At 43.8% G+C, this 6,553-nt stretch overlaps 1 pseudogene; it reads right to left on the bottom strand.

Moving 5' to 3' along the window:
* Positions 1–3,311: 3,311 nt before the first annotated feature.
* On the bottom strand, positions 3,312–3,430 carry LOC112485663 (annotated as a pseudogene).
* Between the last annotated feature and the right edge of the window lie 3,123 nt (positions 3,431–6,553).

Genomic DNA, 6,553 nt, shown 5'->3' with positions numbered 1-6,553 from the left:
TCTATTTTAAGTAACATATGTTTGGCCGCCTTTCAAACGTACCATTCTAAGGGGAAAGAAAAATCAGAAGCCTTCTCTTCAAAGGCTTTCCCATTCTCCTCTCTCTCCCTACACTCAACCCGGAGCTTCTCTGCCCCGGGAGGCTGTGGAACCAGGAGGCTTCTCTTTCTAACCCCGCTCAGATTCCCGGTTGCCCGTGGAGTGTGGAGTATAGTGCCAACCTGCCCGCTCCACGCCCGCAGCCAGCCAATGTTTGGCTTCAGGTCACACAACCGCCCTTTTCCCTCCATGCCACCTCAAAATTTACTCACCGTTCCACAAATCTGTCACCGTAATATTCTCCCTAGTGTCTAATCTATAGCAGTAGCACACGAAGAGGAGACTACACAAGCACTAAAATTAATATATATTGAGGCAGGAATCATCTCGAAACTCTTTGGAACCTGTAAAGCAGATAGACTTTACCAGATTTTACAAACGAGAAAACCGAGGCACGTATCTTGAACCCAGGTCTCTCTCTGTCCACCCTGCCACGATACCTTTGGTCCTTTTGTTAAATGACCCCCAAAGGCACCTGCTTCAGGAAGACACGACCAGTGACCAACGTGAGTCAAAGCTCAGATAAAAGAGATCATGGTGAAGAAGAAGTTTAAGGCTCGGTGACGAGTCGCTTTCTCTGCCATTCTAATTTATCATGCTTTTGGCTTTTCTCGGCTTATTTCTGCTTAGTGAAACATCAATATCTTTATGCGTCACTCTTTTATTAAGTATATTAAACAGGGGAATTGAATTCATAAAATGTACTTTGAAAAGTACGAATGCTCTGCCAACAGAGGCGGTATTAGAATTATTATCACCGTTATGAGTTTTTCTCTTGCTACAGTTAGCGCGTTTGTTGCTTCATCTGATCTGACGGTTTTATTGTATACACAGACTTGATGGAGCCTGCTAATTGCTTCCCCGTATTCATTGTTTCTTCCTTTCTTATTCATGGAACTTTGGATGTTTGCTCTATGGTAACGTTTTCAGCTAAAAACTACATTTCCCTTAGGCTTCTGATTTTTCTTTTCTGATTTTCCTTAGCGACTGGGAATGGCCACATGGCACGATTTGAGATAACTTTAATATAAGTAGAAATCATTGGCAAGACTCTTATGAATGATCCTTTAAAGGTAGCCTTGGCTGCGCAATATGTATTTCTCCACCTTCCTTCACTTATTTGCTCGTCTGGCATGCAGACATGCCAGATGAGATCAGAGCATCTTGTGACCACGAGGACAACAGCAAGATACCCACGATGACCTCAACCCCAACATCACTGAGGCGATAAAGCAAAAACCCAGAACACTTATTCTTGAGTTTCTTGTGAAGCAAGAAAAATATATACCCCCTCGCTTGTTTAAGCCACTATGATATAGATTTCCTGTCGTGTGATGCTAAACTCGATACCTAGGTGACAAAGAAGAAAATTATACTGTAAAAGTTCTGGGCTGGATGTCTAAGGTCTCTTCACTGGTCTTCGGCTGCATTTTCCTCTGTCACGTTTCCACAGTGTAGCCAGAGCGGCCTTTCCACCACCGTGTGTAACATCTTTCAACAGATTTTCGATACCCTGAGGATAAAGTCCCAAACCCTTGCTGTAATGAAAAGTCCCCCTTAGATCTGGCCCCTGCCTCCCCCCGCCAGCCTCATCGCTCATGTCTTTGCCACTCTCTCCCCTGTGGTCACGTGGACCTTCTTACTGCTTCGATACTCCACGTGGTTCCGTGGATTTACCTCCTGACATGCTGTTCCTCTTGCAGGCAGCATTTTCCCCCATCGTGACACCCTTTCTAAATAGCAACATAAATGGAACACTGTTTATAAATCTCGTCTAGTCTGGCTTTCTTCGTGCCACTTGCAATTACTTTCTCAATGTCTGGCCCACCAGGCTGCAGGATCAATGAGAGTCGGGGCCCCCTCTGTCTTGTTCAGCACCGTATTCTCAACATTTCGTCTGCTGCTTGGCATAAAGCGGGCCCTCAGCTCATGATACGAGTGTAAGCGTGAGCAAATTATCTGCCTCGTTTCAGAGTTTGCTTCTGGGAGAAACCAAAATTAAAGTTTCAAGTACAAATGGTTTAATCTGGAAGGTGATCCCAGGAAAAAAGGGAGGGGGGAATGAGGAAGTGAGAGTTTTATCAAGCAACATTTCACTGTGGGCACTGTGGACAGTTCTGAGAGGCGGCAGAGAACACATCTCTGAATTATCTTGCCCGATGGTCCAGGGAGCTGAGACATGAAGCCATCAGCCTCCACCAGGCATTGTTTGAGGGTGGTGGGATGTGGTGGCAATAACAGCCCAGCGCCACTGACCTGCCTGGCACGTGGGCAGAGAGAACTCATCTGCCAAAGAAAACCAGGCCTTCGGGCAGAGAACCTGGATGCTGGCAACCGGAAACGAGGCCGTGCTCACGGATGGCACACGCTGAGGGGCTGAGAATGAGCACATGCGGTGTCTGCCCCCTCATTGCCCCTCTCCCGGCCAAGATGCCTCTTCTGTAGGATGACCATGACAACCACCTGGAAGATTCCTGCAGATCGAATGAATCGTTGACTCTATTTGAAATCATTAATCGAATAATATCGTTCCACATGGCTTTATTTCCATCCATTTCTTCTTAGGTTAAAATGGTAACAGCTTTTAAAATTATTTATTTATTTTTTAATTTAATCGTAAGCCAGGGAGAGCCCTGCCAAGTCAGGAGAGAGAAGCTGATGGGGGTTATAAGAGAGGCATCACTTTCTTTACCGGTTTGCAGTTGTAACAAATGGGAAAAGGTCCAGCACGGGCCTCGGGCTGAGAAGCGGCGAGCACCACGGACAGAGGTCGGCTTCTGAGTCACGTAGATCTAGGGTCTCTTCTGCCCAGATATACACTTGGAGGAATCTGAGCAGGAAATTGACCTCTTCTCATCTACAAAATGGGGCTATAATTCCTATCATGCATATTTATTAAGAAGATCTACGTGGCAGCTGGCAAAGGTGAAAGACTAAGAACAGTGAGATAGCGTAGGAACAGGGATTCGGGGGCAGAATCTCCGGGTTCCCATTTCAGCTACTGCACGTTCTGAGCATCTCTTAATCTGAGCTTCAGTTTCCTCCTCTGTTTAATGTGCATGATAATAGTATCGCTTCATTACGTTATTATTTTTATTTAATTTTATTTATTTATTTAAATTTTTTTTTTTAAGTCAAGGCAACCCTTGGTTGACCTCACAGATTGCAAAGACTTTGTCAGCTTACAATCCCTTTTTTAAAAAACTTTTTGACATCTACAACACCTGGTCTTCCTAGGTGGTCTTCCATCCAAATACTAACTAGGCCCGACCCTGCTTAGCTTCTGAGATCAGATGGGATCGGGCTTGTACAGGGTAGCGTGGCCATAGGCGTTACATTATTTTAAGGATGAATGAATTACATTAAAAAGTTGCTGGCTTTGAGAAAATGCTCAATAAAGTTTCATTGTAATTATTTCTATTAGTATTTGGTATTAATATTATTTTTCAAATAGTAATTGCTGTATAGTTTTCACCAGACTTGCAACTTTATTCTTGTGAGTTTTTACAAAAAGCGAGCACATCTTTTGATGGTAAGCTTTGGCTGGCGTTTTTTGTACCAAATTCTAATTGCAGCTCACCATCCAAGTCCTTCGAGGTTTTTAATCATTTAGGAAGTTTCAATTTAGAAGGGGACCTGGGGCTTCAGACGATCGTACAGAGTCAGTGGGTGATAATTTGATGTTCAACCTTAAAGCTTCTATCTTCCATTAATCCCAGATCTTTCTTTTCCTTCCCCCAACCATCATTATCTTGCTATTGGCTGGATCTAAATGCTGCCTTGCCATAAATTATGTCGGCTAACCAGGAGTCATCAGTCCTCTGTCAAGGGTCAAGTCACTAAGTGTAAAACTGCTGAGAAGCCTTGGTGGCCTCAAACTCCAATAAGTGTTGGTCTAGCACGTTTGCACATTACCTTGAGACACCTCTAGGTTACTTTAGCCTAAAGGTGCAGAGCTGATATATTAACAAGGATGCTTTCACATTCAGGCAATCAGAAGTCTCCTTTCAACCATGACTTTAATTGCCGATTACAGATGGAAGTCGAGTTTGCAGGAAGCAGAACGTTCAAGCGTAAGGAGGGCTGAGAGCTCAATGCATTTTCTACGAGCGTTAATTTTAAAGATTAAACTGCTCAGATTCATCACAGCGTTTTAGAACTTGAAGGGACCTGAGGGGTCTTTGAGCTATAACTGCCTTCTTTTACAGATGAAGAACATCGGGCTCAGAGAGGTTAATTAATTGCCCAAGGTCACATGTAGCAGTACTTCTCAAACTTAAATAAGAATAAGGATCACCCGAGATCTTTTTACAGATTCTGGTTCAGTAGGTCCGAAGTGGGACATTTCTATAAGCTTCCAGGGAAAGCGGCAGCTGATGGTCCATGGACCACTTCGTGAGTGCCAAGGATATTCCATGAGGGGAACAAGAAGTCAGGGTTTTTTGATACCCAATTACTGTTTTACTTTACCACCTGGATTATCCCTTGTTGCAAAAAACCACAAAGGCTTAGAGTGACGATGGTCATTCATTACTCTGGAGGAGTGGTGTCTTTTTAATTAACTAGAGTCTGAGTTTGCAAAACGTTCAAGAAAATTGTCAGCAAGTAGATGGACTAGTCAATTTGAATGTCATCAAAGTGGCCAAGCATCATGTGGTGGACGCTGCAGAGTGTCACACAGAAGAATTGCTTTTAGGAAGAAGAAGGAAATCTTACATTTTACAGAAGTGCTGTTGACATACAACCCTCGGCTTCTAGTCCCCTTAAAAATGACTTCAGCTCAAGAAAGCCCTATTACCTGTGGTCATTCCTCTTTCCCGGGAGGTTCTACATCCAGTGACTGATCCATGGACACACCAGGTGGTCATTTTTTTCTGGTCTCCAATTATGTCATTGGAATAGACTTTGAGTTGAAACATATCCTCTCCAAATTCCCGTATTGGAGTCCTAACTCCCAGTACCTCAGATGTGACTGCATTTGGAGAGAGGGCTTCTAAAGAGGTAATTCAGATAAAATGAGGTCAACAGGGTGACCTGAATTCAATGTGACTAGTGTCCTCATGAGAAGAGGAGATCAAGACACAGGTACACATAGAGGAAAGGTCATGTGGTGGATGGAGGAGGAGATGATGACGAGATAGTTATTAGCAAGCCAAGGAGAGCGAGGTCCCAGAACAAACGGCCCTGCTGACATCTTGATCTCAGCCCTCTATCCTCCAGAACTGTGAGAATGTGAATTTCTATTGTTTAAGCCACTGAGGATGTGGCCCTTTGCTAAGGCAGCCCAAGCAAGCTAGCGTATTCTCGTTAGTTGTCATGGCTTCCACATTGATCCCTTGGCTTGCGGGGTAAGAACTTTTGTAATGGAGGATGCCAAGTCGAAGTCTCTAAAAGTACCTGTTTCCCAGATGAAACAGTACATACAAAACACTGTTACATGCCGGGGGAATGGCAGAAAGTAGCATCGCCTTTAAATACTTAAAAGATGCAGGGACAGTGGTCCCTAACATCTCACAGTTGAATTGTCTGGACAGACCCTGGAGGGTGGTGGTAGACTTCTGCTCACTCATCTGAGTTTCAACCCCAGTTATAGCTGCGGGGTCACACATGGGATCTTCACTATAGCCGGTCAGCTTGTCTCCAGGTACGTGGTATATGATCATCAATTTGGCAAATCAATTCTTATTCCTCTCAGAAAGAGAATCAGAAGGAGCTGCATTCACCTGGGCTGTACGACAGTACATACTTTCTGCCCGGCCCTAGGGCTGTGCTTACATCTCTGTCCTCCGCCTGACTTTGCAATATGGGGTCTTGGTGTGAAGAGTCTGCAGAACGTCGCATGCGTCCACCATGTCGATGACGTCATCCTAATCAGACTGGATGAGCAAAGATGGGGCTAGGACATCGCATAAGACACATGTGCTCCAGTGGGCAGGAGACAGATTACTTAAAGATCCAAGCCCACCACTCTTCAGAAATTCCTTTTTAGTCAAGACATAAGGGAAAGAAAAGCTAGAACATGAATTTACATCTAGAGTTCTCAGTTCCATAGAAATTCTCCCACTGCAGAATGAAAAAGTGGCCTGATTTTGTTTTTTAGTGTCTGTCTGCCCATGGGCCTTAAGTCACATGACAACCTGACTAATTATGACGAGGCTGGACATTTGCATTTTCTTCCCATCACAGGGATAAAAGTTTCTTTGTGATGGTCAAATGAAGTAATAATCCATGTGAGACACTTAGTAGTACATGGTATGTAACAAACTCAACACATATGAGCGGGCTCATTTGACATCAGCTGCTCTTGCTCTAGACAACCTTACTGACTGCTTTCTATGTCTCAAATCGGTTAAAAAAATGTATCTTATAATATCGAAGCTAACAAACACCTGAATCTAACTCTAATAGAACTGTTTTGAAGATAAAAGGGATTAAGGTATATTAAGCACTTAGA

The sequence above is a fragment of the Pteropus alecto genome, unplaced genomic scaffold, assembly GCF_000325575.1.
Source record: "Pteropus alecto unplaced genomic scaffold, ASM32557v1 scaffold5, whole genome shotgun sequence".
NCBI classification, from domain to species: Eukaryota; Metazoa; Chordata; class Mammalia; order Chiroptera; family Pteropodidae; genus Pteropus; species Pteropus alecto.
Note: the sequence above shows the minus strand (reverse complement) of the source record. Positions and strands in the feature narration are given on the sequence as shown.